This window comes from Oryzias melastigma, linkage group LG12, assembly GCF_002922805.2.
Source record: "Oryzias melastigma strain HK-1 linkage group LG12, ASM292280v2, whole genome shotgun sequence".
Lineage (NCBI taxonomy): Eukaryota > Metazoa > Chordata > Actinopteri > Beloniformes > Adrianichthyidae > Oryzias > Oryzias melastigma.
Window position 1 is genome coordinate 16,061,007 of NC_050523.1, and position 17,835 is coordinate 16,078,841.

A 17,835-nucleotide genomic window follows, 5' to 3' on the forward strand; every position below is an offset into this window, starting at 1 on the left:
ACCAAAAAATCTGAGGAACCGTCAGACTGCGTAAGGTGAACCACAAAATAACAAAAAAATATAATGTAAAAAATATTAAAGTTTCAAATCTTGTACGGATAAACATAAATACACTAAAATAATAGTATTCTGTTGGTACCCTTAAAGAACTGAATGAACAGTCCATTTTGTTGAGACTGGAATCAAAAGAAATTTACTTCTTTTTTTTTTTCTTTTTTTTTTTACTATTTGGCCGCCATCTTTAAAAATGGAGGACATTTATAATTAAATTTTTTTCCCATAACAAACGTGCTTTTCTGAATGGGGATCTTGAGGTTCTATATATTTATAGCAAATGTGATGCTTTATCTTGTGCCAAATGTTCGAAACCTATGACCTGCAGAGTCAATGTTACCCGCTTTTGAGTGGCGGGGTGTTGCCTTCCAACAAGCTCACTCCTGATTGGCAAGAGTGGTTGCCATTGAACTGATAACTCTGACTAACTTGAATCAATTTCTCCTTGCTGACGATTTCTACTTCCACCACGGTAAAGTCCACACCTCAAAAAAAGGGTGAATTTTTTGGCGGGACGTACAGTCAGTGGTTGTATTTGTGACAGTAGTCTGCCTTGTCACACCATCCTTGTCTGAATATCCCAATATTTGTCATAAAGAGAAGTTAACTGAAGGAATTTCTTTGAATGAAAGTGTTTTTTTTACAACTTCATATCCAACTAGTGTTGTTTTTCTTCTACCTTTGAGTTGAAATAAGAAAATGAAGAACTTGTGCTGCCACAATGACAGCATTTCTTAGGAAAAAGCAGCAGAGAAAACTGATTAGATCTCATTTGTCCTGCTGGAAAGAACTCCGGCCATCCGGTCCACTGATTCACCAAGCATCAGAGCAGAATTGCCTGCAGTGAAGGAATGTGTATACTCTCTACCAATGGAACCATTAGAAAAAAAAAAGAGAATAACAGACATAAATCTTAGTATGTGCTTGTATTAAGCTCATTAACCACATTATAAAATACACTTTAAGGCTATTTTTTATTTGTTTAGACAAGCTATATATTATTTGGACATCTTTAAAAAGTATTGAAATGTAGAAAACAAGTCATCACAATGGCCCTAACAGGAAGTGTTGACTTCTTGAAACCAGAAAATGTGGACACAGCACAGAAGTTTAGGAATTTATCGTGGAACATCTGAACATCAAAATGCCTCACAGGGCACTTGTATATTTATTCTCACTCAGGCTGTAGGAAAGTATTTGTAATCCAATCAACTATTTACACTTGTGTTTTTGCCCCATGATGCTTCAGAAAATGTTTCCTTATTTTCCACTTCCCTCGATGCTTTGATCAGACAAAGTAAACTTTCCATGCGTTATTACCGCGCGGGGCGTATTTGTCTAGCGAGTGTCTGTTCGTATAATTGCTGTTTATTATTATTTGTGTGAGTGGATGAACGTTTCCATGTTTATGCGTTGCTTTTCTGCCAGGTCGCCGGGGTTCATATCTGGACATGAATGAGGGTTTATGAGTCCGTGAACGTGACATGTACAGTCCTGCGGTTGGATTTCCGAAAAAAGTCCTCCTGACTTCCTTTGTGTCTCTAGTCTCATTACACTATGAGGTGCTTGATTTCCTTCCTGCTGTTGACCAAACAGTCCCATATTATATGTCTGGCATTTCCTCAAACATTATCTGTCCATCTGTCTGGATACATGACACCGGAGATAAGGATATGGAACTCCTCTCCTTTTCAAACCCCTTTTTTTTCTCAAAATAATTTGTAAACAGAAATATGAGCTCGTCGACACGTCATTAAAATTACTACAGACCAAAAAATAGTTTTTTTTTTGTATAAATATTTGTCTTATTGGCAATAGTTAATATTATGCTAATATTGTATTGCATTTAATGTAATTACTTTTAAATTTAAGTTTTTAAAGAGAAAAGGTTTATGCATTTTTTTTAAATATTTCCAAAAAAATACATTTTCTCCTGAAACTTTGTTGGAATGTGAACATGTATGCTGCACAGCTAGAAAATATAAAAATATATTTTACTACATTGCAATAATGAACCTGTGACATACATATATATACATTACATGTATATATACATACACAATATATATATATATATATATATATATATATATATATATATATAAAATTTGGGATTTCAGAACTCTTTTGAGAACAATATTCCCATAAAATCCTTTTCATTTTAAACATAAAGTCATTTATTAGGCTACATCTTCCATTTTTATGCCATAAGTTTAACAGTTCGTATTGCTTTTGTGTTGCAAGTATATGTGAATGAATGTGGAACTGGATATCTGTTAATGGTACCGACTGTTTGCCAAGAAAAAGAGCTTAGATCCTTGAATAATGCTCTGCCCCGGAGAAGAGTTTGACTCATGGAGACCCAAGCCTCAGGCTTATCCAGGCCTTTCCTGTTGTGTAACATAAGCTTCTGCAACTCAAAAGGGGGATTTAATAGCTTGTCTTCTTGACTTTATGCCAGGTCAAGAAAGGCTTTGCAAACAAACAAACTGCATCATGCAATTGAATAATTAAACCAGCTACATTTTCCAAGTGTTTCGAATGAACTAAAAATATTTATTGTTAAAGAACCTCAAAAGTCTTCATTAATTCAGAATTCTCTACCTAATTTGTTGCCATAGAAGCAAGTTATATTTAATAATGTCATTATGTGTTCCCACAAAAGTCAAGACATGCTATGTGGAGTTTGATATGTCTATAAGTAGCCTGGCAAGCTTTATGAATCCCACTTTGATTGAAATTTCAGACAGCATTTAATGCTCTATGAGTCCTGATTCTCATACTTTTAAAGGGTAAATAAAAAAGAACTGTGTTCAGTCTGGCTCTATAGGCACTTTAATTACATATTTTCTCTTTTTTGCTCTGCTAAGATACCTCAAGGACATGTGGAAAGGGACAGTGTTCTTTTTCATCAAATATTCATCTTTATTGAAATACTTTAAGCTCAATCTTTATACTGTGTGTATATTGTTGTTTGTACTTTTGGCGATTAAAAATAAAACATGTACACCGGTTACTGTTCTTTAGCGCTTTTTCCAACAATGCCTGTTAAGGTTGTTAAGGTAACAGTCTAAACACCAAGATGATTATAATATTTACTTTTTCAATGATATTGAAGATGACAACCTTTCACACAGTCCTATCAGTCGTGATATTTGGATTGTGATTATGTCAAAAATTAGACCGAATAAAGAATTATGGTTCACTTTTTAAAAATTATAAATATATATATATATATATATATATATATATATATATATATATATAAGATTAGGCTCATTTAAGGGACAGACAAATATAGTCTGATTAATAGTCAGGTAAAAAAATCAAAATATATTTTAATTTAAACTCAAAATGACCTTAACCCTTGTGCTATCTTATGGGGTCCAGATGACCCAAGCCTTAGATTGACGTATTATCCCTCCCATGACAAATATGGATGAAGGTGGACAGGATTTCCTGTCTGCCACGGACACCAGTGAAAATCAAAAACCATTGAGAAAAAACGTTCAACCCACTGTCTTGTGGGGTCCAGATGACCCCACGCCCAACAATTAACATACCTAGGATAGCACAAGGGTTATAAGGGAATAACTGAGATTAATTTCTGCTCCTTCCCATTGCACTAAGACATAAGAGCTTGTTGTTAAAGCATGCTAATTGTAAGAAGTGAGATGGAAAAAAACACAGTAAGCTAAGAAGTCAACAAGGCTACATGTCTACCTATTTTTGCAGATCATATCAACTTTTTTACTGCAGGCTCACCTTTTGTAACATTGTTTACTCTGTGACTATTGATCACTGAAATTGCCCACAAGCAGCAATCAGTCTTGATAAATTCCAAGAAGACAGAAAATATGCTGAAGGCTAGAGGTCTGCAGACCTGAGTGAAGAGTCATGAACGCAGCATTTTGTCATGAAAAAAAATGAACAACACTTTTGTGTCTTGACATCTCTAATCACATATCACAAGCACATACATGCAGACATACGAACAGATACCCAAGTCTCAAGCTTTCTGATATTGATTTTAGGATATTTATGGGCTTTCTTATCTTTGGAATCAATAGAAATTTGCTGTTTTCTTTTGTTAAATGTTCTTATATAGTTGTAACACGCAGCATTAAAAAACTGTTTAAGCATTTTTAACATCAAATTTTAATATTTTACTACCTAGTCTGATCTCTTTCTCATGACAAAAATAGAAAGAATTAATGTTAGATTCGTGATCATTTATTTCCTATAACTGCAGCTAATATAAGATGTATACCATTAAGTGCACCAGCATGTCATTTGCATTTGTTTGGTCGTAATTATCCCCATCTCTTGTGTGAGTCAACATTTTTTCAGGATTAGTTGCAATGGAGGTTCTGAGTCACAACACGTTAGCATGACATTTACATACGAATGATTGAATTAAGAAAGTGAATAGGTGCATGTTTTGGCTTAATGTACTTGTATGCCCAATGACAAAAGTGGTGTGTCTCTGGAATTTTACTGGATTATGTTCTTAAGGGACAACTTTAAAAGTGATGTTTTGTGGCTCACCAGATTAGATTCTTGAGTGGTACCTGCTGTTGGTGGAATCCTGGTCATTTATGTGCAGACTACTTCAGAGGTAAGGCAAAGAAAGTGAAATATTTTGTGAGCAGATGCAAATGTATCACCAGTGCCTAATGGTCTTCTAATGTCCTATTACTCGGTGGAGGTCTCGGTGTGGCTCAGACGTGGTGGTTAGTGGTTTATAGCTTGTGAATGGCAGGTGTGAATTGGTAGCTAGTCTCTTTAGCTAAGAGGTCAAACCAGGGCTGTTCATGGGAGACAGGAAATTGGGAGATGGCTTGTTCTTTTTTACATAGAGCCTGTTTCATGCACACAAAACTCCAATACCTGGACATAATCAGACATAAAATATCCTGATCTACATGTCAGTAAATTACCTCATTTATTTTGGAGAACTACACAACTAACATTACAACCTTAAACTTCAAGATTTGGCTTTTCTGGGTCACCAAATTAGACTTTTTAGACGAGACAAAGATTTCACTCCTGAAGGATATGATCGGCGTCACAGCTTATCAAATGTTTTGAACCTTTGGAATGCCAGCTGGAATAAGGAGATTCCCTCCCACTAGACAGCCCAAGGACAGTCTCAACCAACAGATAAATACTAAGTTCTCCTTGTGTTTGAAGTTCAGTCTCCTCTTCCTGACCCAAGTGGAAACACTTCCGTAAGCACTCTGCTCAGAAATGAGATCTGACCCATGTATATGAACTATGAACCTTTAAAAGTCTATTTTATCTTGCGTCCTGTTTATACATTCGTAGACATAATACTACAAAATATATGTGATTAAGGCGGATGGATGCCAGAAAGTATTGGCTGGATTACACTTGATTATCCAATGTCTTGTTTTGGGAAAAAAGCAGTTGTTGGATGAAGGATAACGGACAAAACAAGATGATGATCCGACCTTTAGCCTGCATGTGAACATGCTCTTAGATGACTTCCTCTTATTTCTGTTATTTTTTTTTTTTTAACCCTGCAGCAAAACAAAAAGTTGACCTTGTCAGTTTAATATTTTAGCCTTACTGTTGGGATGTGCTCAAATCAAACTAGCTATACTGCTGAGATACGACGTGTCAACTTCTCATACTTTGTATATAAAAATTTCAAACATTATCTGTGTCTGTTGTTACAATTTCATAAGAGTATTAATTTATGTTTTGTTTTTTAACATTGCTTTTTCTTACATTCTCTTTAAGTTCTTAAATTGTGCCATTTTTTTCCTTTGAATTTTACTTTACTAAATGCAAGTGAACGCATCTTTATGCTAACCACGTGTCCTCTTGCTAAAATCTCATTCATATTTTCTCTTGCTAATATCTTGCTGGCCAAATTTTCCCTTGTTAAAATCTCATTGTAATATTTTCTTTTTCTAAAATCTTGTTAGCCAAATTTTCTCTTGCTAAAATTTCATTAGCAATAGTTGTTTTTTGCTAAACTCTCATTAGCAATATAATCTCTGTGGTTAAAGATATGCATATAGCAGTGTTTAACCTGTCAAGACCTGACATCCACATGCATGGAGATCCCATTTTGGGTTATATTACCTCAGCAGTTAATTCTCGAAGAGTTGTGTGATTATGTGTGTAGTGGGTAAGCTCAAACATTAGCTCGGGTCTTAAAAGGTTAGAAATACGTGTTTTTTAAATTACGAAAATATGCAATTCTGCATATTTTGAATAAAAAACACTTTGATAATTGCCAGGACATCTTTTAACTGATTAGTAAGGGAGCCTAATTGTGAGATTTGTGATTGATCTGGGTTACATCTAGCTCACCTTACATATAAAAAAGGGCAAACTTGGCATGCTGTCCACAAACTCCAGCCCAGTGGAATAGTCGTACAGCTTTTTGGCGGCCTGTTGTTTTGTAATAACAAAGAAAGAAAGTCTGTTTATACTTCCTGTGAGAAGATTTAATCAATAAATTTCTATTTTGGCTTTTCAATGTAAAATGAATTTTGTGCTTTTTTAAAATAAAATATGTTCTATGTAGATGTTTAGCAGAAGGGTTTTTAGAATCAACTTGTTAACATATTTAAATAAAGCTGAATAAGGCACAGTTAGGACCACAGGGTTTCTGAGTGGCATGGCCACAGATCCACTTGTGTCTCTTTGGGTCTGCTCCACATTTCTGAGGTTTTAGTGGAATTTCACAGGTGAACACCACACATGAGGGTTTTGTGAGAAATTTCTCTCCTCCACAGATGTTTTCACCCAGTCCAACTGAGACAAGCCAAATTCTAGATGTTCTTACATATTTTCACATGTTGCAGAAGCTAAATGAATTCCCGACCTGCGTGTTTGCAAAAATTTTACCTCAGTGAAAAACCACTCTCAGACATTCACATCAATGTTCACCTGTGAGGGAGGATTCACACTTGAGTGTTTCAGGCTTCAGTGGGGATTTTGAATGGAGTGCTGCTGTGCGGCCAAAACAAACCAAAACAAACTGTTGGGTAGTTGCTTCATTTTTTGTCATTTGTCAAGCTGCAGTGCAGGTGCCAGCCTGTAAAAAAACATTAGCACTGTCTTTCAGTAAATTCGTAAATGTCAGCCTCTCCCGACTACTGCAAGATATGCAAGCTGCCTGACGTTTCACATTTGTTTTCATTATCAAAACACAACAGAAGTCTGAGTTGTCATGTTTTTTTTATTTTTATGCTTTTATTTATTTATTTATTTTATTAGTAATAGAATTGTAACATTACATTTGTGGGATATCCATTCATGCCACACAAAGATCACAGAAAGACACACAAAAATTGAAATTGTTAATACATTTTGATTATTGTATGAATGCTTAGTAAGCATCCTTTTCCGCATGTTTTTCAGCACATAAAAATTCAATCATACTTTCAGTCATGTCAGCGATATTGGTATCAAAACGATCAGCTCGTTCGGGATATTGCTGCTTGTATTTTTGGTATTCATGAACCTTATTGTTTTTTTAAATACTGAGTAAAATATGCTCCATAGGAAATTAATGAGAAAGTCTTCAAATTTTAAAATTTTAGGGATATTAGCAAGAAGCCTTTAAATATATTTATGGCATTTTTTTTAATCTTTTATTGTAATGTTCAAAAGAATTGGAGCTCACCTAATATTTTAGCAACATGCTAACGTTTTTAATTAATTTAGCTTACTGAGGAATTTTGGGCCATTTTGGAGATTAGCTAGTATTTAAGCAACGAGCTAGCTTTTTGGCTAATTTGGCAACTACTAAGATGTTTTGGGCTAATTTGGAATTTAGTTCATATTTAAACAACAACCTAAATATTTTTGCAAAATTGGCATGTATTAGGGATTTTTATGCAATTTTAGTACAACTTTTTCAGAAATTAAGGTCAACTTCAGCTCTCTTTCCTCTTTTGTTTTAGATTTTGTTTTTTTTTATCAAATTCAGCATTTTGCAAATAGCTTTAGCATGTTTAGCAAATCCCTTCCACAGTTAAAGTAAATTTCGTCACCATTTTCCAGCAAAAAGGTTTAGCATCTTCAGCGACTACTCTCAGCGAAATGCATTCACACTAGCATTATCACAGGTAATGCAGCTTCCCTAGTTACAATATCAGTTGTAATAATTTAATGAAGGTTAGTCCAGATTGTTGAAAAAAAATCTGTATTTTCCGCACTATAGGGCACAGCGGATTATAAGGCACAGCTTCAGTAAACTGCCTATTTTCAAACTTACATCATAAGGCTCACTTCACTATAAGGTGCATTAAGCAAAACAAACTAGTCAGAAATGTCTGTCAGTCACTCAGACTTTATTAACTACCGGTGCATCCATGTACCGGTAACTGGGTCACAATACCTGTTATAGCTTAGAAGTCCAAAAACAAGCTTATTTGTGAATATTCTATTACCATCTCTTCATTACAAAGGCCTGTTCAACAACAAATTAAGGAAAGACTCCCTCTTCTATTGAGCTCTTTCATGTTATAAAGGGAAAAAAATGTTTTTAGTTGTTTGTCATAGTTACACTAACATTAAACACTAAATATAGTTTTACTTCCCACTGGAAATCTGACCGTCTGTGCCTTTATTTTCTTCTTTAATGGAAGGGAAAATGACTTAGCATTTCTGGTAATTGATAAAGATCAGAAGATTTAAAACAAAATCTGTTTGCGGCCTCTAAAAGCATTTAAATCAACTGGGAATTTGAGTCTCATGTGGTCCCGTCCCTTATTCTTTATAGAGCTAAAAAGAAATAACTTCATTGCCAACCCTTAAAAGTCTGTAGTTGTGGTCTTAGATAAGATCTTTTCAGTGTAAGACTCCTCTTGATTAATAGCCGTTGCCTTGTGGATGACTGACAGATATTGGTCTGAACACAACTGAAAATGTGATGGTCTGCTGCTCTGACTTGCTTTGAATCCATAAAGGAAGGAAAAGAAGAGATGTTGTGTAAACCTGCGGTGTGTGGTCATGTCTTTTGTGTCTGGCCATCTCTTTTGGCACTCTCTGCAAGTGATTTTTTTTATCTGTGACATGTGGCAGAGAACAAGCTGAAAGACTTTTTTTTCTCATTTTGTCCCTACATTTGTGTGCCTTTAGCATTCACACACACAACCGCAGAGGGAGCAGCTCACAGAACTCTGTAAACTTTCAGGTTTTTTTATGTAATCTCTTGGACAGTGTAGAATAGCAGATGTGTTTAATGTGCGTTGGCTTCCTACCACCTGTCAGTTTGGTTTCAGCGCAAAGCTTTTGTGTTTTGGAGGCATGTCTGCTAGTGGTGCCTGAGGTCATACAAGCCGAGGGAGCTTAATGACAGCAACACTGTTTGACCTTTCAGCTCAGATACCACCTTGTTTCGTTTAGCTCTTGTTATTCTTCTCCATCCGCAGGAGGCAGAAGAGCCAAAAAAAGGCATTACAACTCTATAAAAAGACATTTTGAGCACTTTTTTCTTTCTGTGTCACTATTCTTGATATTTCCGCTCTTCATTATAGATTGTAGTGAGTCTCCGGGGCTTTCAGTGTTGGGTTGTAGGTACTTCCTTATCCATCCATCCATTATCCAAACCTCCTTGGCTCCAATTGGAGTCAAAGGGCTCCAACAGCTACTGTTTTTGTTGAAGGCGGGGTACACCATGAGTACACCCAGTCTGTCACAGGGCCACACAACACCACTCACATTCACACCTGTAGGGACAATTTAGAATCCCCTATCAAGCTATAAAGCATGTTTATGGACCGTGGGGGGAAGCCAGAGAAAACCCACACATGCAAGAGAGCATGCAAATGCCACAAAGAAGGGGATTTAAAGCAAGGCCTTCTGGGTGGGAGGTGAGAGCTAACCACTACACTGTACAGCCTGTCAAATGTATTTTTATGGAAAAATGGTCACAAAGTTAATCTTGCAGTACTGACTTTCTCTTCAAAGGGGTAGATTAACAATATTTTCCTTAGCTTAATTTTCCTAATGTTTTCACTGCCCCTGCTAAAACTCCTTATGGTGCCCTGTGACAGATCAGCGACCTGTCCAGGGTGTACCCATAGCCGGGACAAGCTCTGGCATACGGCAGGCTTGGAAAATTAATTAATGATTGGAACTCTTTATTGTAGAAGCATTTCAGTTTTTTTCTGTGTTCATTTTGATTAAAAATAGATTTTCAGGAAATACATCAATGGTTGAGATGATTGACTGGATACAAGAACTGGACCGAGTTGTAAAATGGTAAACCTTTGATTCTAACCTAATAAAGTCAATTCAGTAGCCATTTTTTTGTGATATGGGCACTGCCATGTTGGAACTAGATGTCGACGGTAAGCTGTGATTGGTCCCAATAAGTATTGCTTCTATGGCAGCCTCTCTCACCAATTAGGAGTGAGCTTGTTGGAAGTCCACAGCCCCACTACTTCTTGAAAAAGGGCTCAGGAGAATCTGTCAATTAAACTTTTCAAATGTTGTACATGAGACCACATACTTTATTGAGCCATCTCAATGGTCAGTTTATAAGTTGACTAACTTGTACTAATGGAAATAAAAGGATTAGCAAGAGCATGTTAAAAAAAGGTAGGAAATCAAGAATTGTTATTCTGACAAATAGAATCAGAAGATTCCAGCCGTAAAAAGAAAAATGGAAATACTAACTTAGCGCTATATTGGTGCTTTCTAGGGTCATCATCACTTTCTGTAAATCGCCGAGTGGCTACACCAGCTATGCTCCAACATTCCCCTTTTTATTTTCTATAGACCTGGGGGCCCTCAAGAGGTATGGGTCAGTACTGGTTAATGGGTCCATTTTACAATGGAAACGCTCAAAATATCAGATCCTACCAGACCGGACTGCTCAGTGGAAACGAGGCTTTATTGTATTGAAGTTGCATCTTGTGCCACATGTGCAAATAAAATTAGGGAAATCTAGATGTATTACAGTTCCACAACTGTAGTGTTCACAGTGTTCACAATATTTCCAATAATACGTAATAACATATTTTGTGGTTTGTGGGCGGCAATGAAGAATATCCCCATAAAGAGCAAAAAACTTTTGGATTGGATCTTAAATCAGGAAAGGAGTAACGTGTTTGCGGCAAAGACAAATACGTCAGGACCAGATGGTAAGCTTCTTCATTTTTATAATTCTTTTGTTCATATAATGTTAACCAACTTATAAAACGTAACCCTTTCTAATGTTGTCATCACCTTCTGCCAATCAGCGGGTGGCTACTGCTGCTCTGCCATTTTTCGATGGACCTATGACCGATCAGGGCCCTCAAGGTACAGTTCTGTACTGTTTAATGGGTTCATTTTACAATGGAAATGCTCAAAATACTATACCGTATCAAACTGCTCAGTGGAGCTTTTGGTTCAGATGTCCTGAAGCCCTCAGCCCTTTTACATCCTCATGTTCAACTGGACATCTTCAATGATGGTCCACAGGTGCATTACTGTAGCTCTTAGGAGTGAAACATAAAAGGGAAAAGTATCCGGTCCGATTTGACACCTCCTAATTTTGGTTGAAGGTTCAAAAATCCAGAGGACAAGTCGACCTTACATTTGGAAAGCAATTCCACATCAACAATACTTTCTGCTGGGGCATTTCAAACAAGTAAGTCAAATCAAAGAAGTGGTTTGTCAGTAGTTTTTTCTCTTTATCTTAGTATGTCCTCTTATAGTTTTAGCCTGTTGTCCAGTTTGATTATTTACTGTCATTGTCTCTACCAAAAAAAAAAGAATGTCATAAAGTCATACAAAGATGATTTGTGGTAGAAACTTACAAAAAAAATCTTTTTTCACTTTTCTTTTGAAAGGCTAGAAAGCTGAACACAAGAAAGTACATAGATTTATTAAGATGATTGCTCAGAAGCATTAGCTTTCATCGTAAATACTCGGACTGTGTAGATGTAGCCATTTCCAAAGACTCAGAGCATTGTGATTTCCTTAAGACCAAGTAACCTGTCATTAGTTACTGTTTTCTTCAAGTCCCAAAAACAGTTTGATCTTGCCAACAGTTTAGCATAATAGAATCATACATTTTTTTCTAGTTTTCGTTTGTTTAGTACTGGCTGTGTCAGTTCCCACAGGCACATTTTTGTGTATATCATCTTTTGTGTAGCTTCAACGTTTGTTATTTTGGTCGTAACCTCAAATTGTGGGATCTTATCCCTGCAGCATCCGCAGTGAATACGAAATGACACATCTCCGAAAACTGAACTTAGCAACATTTATCACACGGAGATGTTTGGATTTTGTTGACTCTTGTCTGTGGTGAGGCTGTGGGTGTTGGCAAGAGTCCACCGAGACAGCCACTGTCACTCTTTCCCTTCCACCTTTCCTCCTGCCTCTTTATCACTCTCTTCCTCTCTGTAGCTCCTTTGTTCCCGTTTGTGTTTTCGCACTTTTACTGTTCCCCGTCAACTGTGCGATCAACAAATGTAATTTTCCGTTGGTTTGGAGGCTAAGCTCTGTATTGCATTCCATCAAAACATTCTGTCTGAGTGTGCTGTTGTGTCTAAATGTTTATATGTGCAGAACAAGGGGATTGGTGCAAGCTGTGTGAACGTGTTCACATGCATATTAATATGTGTGAGTGTGGTTGGTGTGTTGGAGTTGGATGGTTTTGGTTTTTTTGAGTGAGGGCCAGCGTTTTTAGGGAAATTGAGTTACTCGTGCATAACTCTGTGGGTTTTGGATGCTTTTCGCGTGTGATTCTGCGGAGTCAAACGTTGGAAGATGTATTTCTGGCATCGCCTTCGGCTGTTTTTGTTTTCCAGTGGTGAAAACAAATTGTCTGAACAAAAAAATTGCACCCTTTCTCTGGTTTCTTTGAGTTTTGAAGGTGGTGTTTGCTGGAGGATCAGAAAGCATTCTGTTTTTCAAAATAAAAGGTTGTCATTGTTGTCTTGATTTTGGGTCTTCTCAAATAGCAATTTAAATCTGTGCAACAGTGGAAATTAAAGTCCAAAACACAATTCTGTTTGTCTCACACACACACATACACACATATATATATATATGAACTAAACATACATTTATTGCAAAAGCAGTTTTTACACCCACTTTTAATACAGTGGATTCAATCCAATAAACTAAAACATTTTTTTATTAATGTCCTACAAGTTGTTTTTGTTGTATTGCATTTATCCGCCACGCCTTAAAGTCTGGTCAGTGAAATATTGTTCGACTGTAAACTGGTCCATGAACACATCAAGGCTTCACAAGGAGCAGCGCGTTAGCATTAGCATCATGCTAATGCTACATCACGGTCACCAAATCAACACTTTTTATTAAACTTTTGGTTGCTGCTATAAGTCCAGCGAGTTTGTTTTCCAGTTCTGACTGGCTCCCGGTAAAAATGAACAGATGTTCCACTGCTTTATCAGCGGAGAAGATTAGCGTTAGTGACTGCGGGGGAACGGCATCTCGTGAGGGTTTGTTTACCTTTCGTGTAGACAAAGGAAGTGGAGTTGGAGAGGTAAAAAAAAAAAATAACCAAAATGAGAGCTAATAAACATAAATAATTAGATACAAACATTTACCTGCCACGGGACGACTAACTCTAGCTTTTACTTGAAAAAGAGAAGAAATTGCTTGCTACTGGCAAGTGTCGATTTCGGACCCTTCAAAATAAAAGTGTATTGCGATAGATTCATATCTATATTGAGAAAAAGTTTTATCGCAATATATGTCATTATTGTTTTATCGTCCTAGAAAACAGTTGTTTTTTTTTTACTAAAAATGCCATAATAAGAGTGGGTCTTTCATGGTATATATGGCAGAACTTTTAATTTTTTTCTTAATTTTTAAAAATGAATAATATTTTTGAGGAAATACAGATTAGGCTCTTGCTGTTTTTTAAGTGAAAGGCATTCATTTACTCTTTTTTAATCGTTCCTGGGTCTGTCCTTTGGCATAGACACATATAGTCCCAATGTAAATTGTCTTTGGTCAGTTTACGCCCATGCTAAAAGCTTGCAGCTGTTGTGAATCTCGGTATGAAGTGGCTTATCTATGTGGTTCTTGACTTGTGCTGTCGTGACTTCACTGCATTCTTTCTGTCAACAGACATTCGCCAAAAATTGATACGTGTCTTGTTTTCTTTTCAGTGCTCACTTTGGTTTGCAGGTTATTTTTTAGAATTATACTGGCTATCCCTGCATTCATTTAATTTAATTTAGTTTAATTCAATTGGATTTCATTTTATTTTCTTAAAAGCACCAGTGCAACACTAACCGTTTTTTGTGGTAATTTAAAGAAATCGTAAAAGCATTAAAAAAATATTTGACATTTTTACTTGACAACTTATCATAGTTGCGGTATCCAGTTAAGTGGTTAATAAATAGCTTTGACTGACTCTTTTTCACTTAGGGTTTCCTCGTAATGCAAATGCGCAAACGCTGGCTTTTTATTAAAAATCCCTGGGCTAAGACGTGTGCACGGCTCACTCGGGATGCAGTGAAACGGGGGTAGAGTGGAGGGTTTCAAAAGTTGACATTTTCAGTCACCACACACACATGCACAAACCTTGAGCCGTTGGGTTTGAGCCTGATTCCCTGTGACAGCCTAAATATTTGGCTGCGTCCGGGCACCAAGGTAAATGCACCCCGCAAGAATGTTTTTACAGGGCGGAGGGGAGGGAAAGAGGTGGGTTTTGGACGGAGATAAAGTGAGAAAGGCAGAGCGAATAAAAAAAAGAAAAGAACCAGAGTCACATCTCATATTCCTGAAGAGAATCAGATATTTCTCATGGATTACAGGAACAAATCATAACTTCAAGTTGCACAATGTCTGGAGTGAAGGAAAAGGCTTTTTTTGATATCAATCACATTTTCTGGCAAAGATGAAGACATTTCTAGGCTGTAATTCACTTTTTTTATGTGGAAAAACTTTTGCACACTTTAAAATGATTGTTAGGATCCGTAAACACGTTACAATAAACATAATGCTGAATAGAGTTGAATAGAGCTTCAGCTCTGTTCTACAACGTTAGCAAAAAACAAAAGTTTACACATTCTGAGAAAAAGAGCTCCATGTCACATTGACTTAAGAAATGTGCTTGTGTAATTCCCTTGTTTTCCAAGTCTTTACTCTAATTACCGCACATTTAAGATAGTATCTATGTAATAGGATGTTTCTGTAACGCCGCTCCGGATCAGCACGTGGATCTCGCTGGGTGAAGACATTTGAGGACCACCAAGATCTGTTTATTGATGTGGAAAGGGTGGTATCGTCTCAATTTATTCAGAACTTAAAGCTACTAAACTCCAGCATGACGTAAAGTAGAAATAAATACTTGCTTTAACTCTGGAGACTTTGTAACAAGCTTCTCTTCTACTGGTAGAAGAAATGCTGGTATGTGTTTGGGGACGTTTTTATGAGCCCAATGGGACCAAGGTGAATAAATCTTTGAGCTAACAATGAACAATAATGTGTTTTAAAAGTCAAAATTGAAGTATGCTAGTTTTTTTCAAGTATGACTTTGGAAAGTTATTCTACCAAAAACCTACAACCCTTTGTTAGAATTCGGTACATTTCTGCTAGAGGATGTTAACGCTCCTGTTGTAATTACGACCATAATTCATAATTCAACAGTAAATACTGTTTATTTGTTTTTGGAGTGGAAATATTACTAGAATCTTGCTCGTTTATACTGTGTGCTTCTCTCAAAATCTTTTATTTTTTTATTTGTCCAGGAGTCTGCTGAAAAAACACAAAATGTGCAGGCGTTTATGCTTGCGTAGTACTATGCACAAACATTTCGTGATTAGGGATTACATTTACCTAATACCAACAATAAGCACAAACAACTTCACAGTGAGATGCAGTTATGAAATACAGTGGTGGAGTTTGTTGTGCAGAGATAGAGCGGTCAAGCAAATCGTTGATTCTGTTCTGCCTAAGTATCAAAGTGTCTTTGGGCCTGACCCATATGTCCATATATGGCAAATTGGGAGTGAGAATGTGTTGCTGAACCTACATTGCTCCTGGTGGTTATAGGTTGGCACCAGTGTTCATCAGCAGAGGCACCAGCAGTATGTGAATGGGACTGTGATTGTAAAACACCTTGGGCCTTCTAACTCAGGGCTCACTATGCATCCGGTCTGGCTCCAGCGCGGACGGACGCCGGAGCGGTCTAGCTACGGCAGATGACTCACATTGGCTACGGATGGGTGTGGTCCTGCTGCTCCCACGGGCTCTGCTGCTGACCTCATGAGACTCCAAACTCTTGTAGGTTCATGTGATAACCTGCCATTTATATAGTAAACAAAACCCCATTCTGCCATGATTTGGAATTATATTCACAACACGTCTTTTTCTGCACGACTCGTCTTCATACAATGGGTAAACCATACTTTTAGTGATACTTTTGTCTTCTATAGGCTTAAATGTACGAATATTACGCATATTGTGTACTAAGTAGGGGAGACCAGGGTTGGTTGTCACAATAATGTGATGTTTACAACACAGTAAAAACAGTGAGTATAACGCAAAATAGGTAATATTTTTTTTTTTAAATGTACCGGATACACTTTACATTCGCTCGCATGATTCCCGGTTTTGGTTGTTAATAGCTGCAACTTCACAAAAAAAGTGCTTTAGCTCGACTCAGGAAGAATTTGAAGTCAATGAAACAGGCTACAGCCGGAACGGATGAAGTGTGAGCCTGGTGTATACTTAAATAGCGCTACTACTTAAGTATACACCATTTACCATACCTATTCAACCAGTTAAAGATTTCTGTAGCAAATAAAGCTGTAAATAAAATCACAAGTAAATGTGTTTTTATTATAACTAATAGTAAAATTAAAAGTGCAAAAAACTTGATAAAAGTCAACTTAAGTGGATACATGTTGCATAGGAGTAGGGATCCCTACCCCTGAGCCGTGGACCGGCGCCAGTCTATGGGCCAAGCGGTACTGGGCCGCACAGAAAGAAAGCATGTTCACTTAGATAATTTCCATTTTATTCATCTGATTCTGACCTATGTTTTTTTTATGCTGGATTCTGTCCACCACATCTGTCTATGATTCACTCTTGATGCATGTCAAGATCGGTCATATGTATCATATTCATCGTCTACCTTGTTAAAGGAGCTGCTCCAGCTGGTTACATAAAGTGCATTACCACTAAACTGAAACCCCAAAGCTAGCAAAGTTAACAAAGATCCCAATCGTCTTTGGAAAGTTTCTTTGCAAAGAAAAGAGGCGGTGAGGAGGCAGAGGAAGAGCCTTTGAGTTTAAAGAAAAAAAGCTGTATTTCAAATTTAAATTTTATTTGTCACATACATCTAAATACCTATATATAATATGCAATGAATTGTATTGTATGACTATCAGACAGAATAAAAAGTAAGAAAAAAGTTAGGTGATTGAGAAGAAAAAAATTTTTCAGCAAATTTATGACAAAATTGCCTACTAATGTAAAGTGTCCATATAGCGGAAAATATCAGGAGTCTTACTTGAAATATACTTTTATGCATTACGAGAACATTTCTAATAAAGATGCATGAAAAGCAGGAATGTATATTGGGAAGAATCTGGCGATATGATATGTAACCCGATAAATATGATACATATCATGATATATTCCAAGACTTTACTGGGGTTTTTTAAGAGTAAGACTTAAAAAAAAAAGTCTACCTGAATAGTATTCAGGTAGTATTTGATACTGGCAGGTATGTGCGACAGCATTTCAGTTCAGTACCCATCCCAAGTAATTACTAAGTAGTGCATGTCGGTCAGTAAAGACATTTTCTGATGTTAA

General features: G+C 36.7%; 1 protein-coding gene across 1 annotated transcript in view; it reads left to right on the forward strand.

Moving 5' to 3' along the window:
- trabd2a (TraB domain containing 2A) overlaps positions 1 to 17,835 on the forward strand; it is a 77,973-nt gene that overhangs the window by 16,474 nt on the left and 43,664 nt on the right. The window lies entirely within an intron of this gene.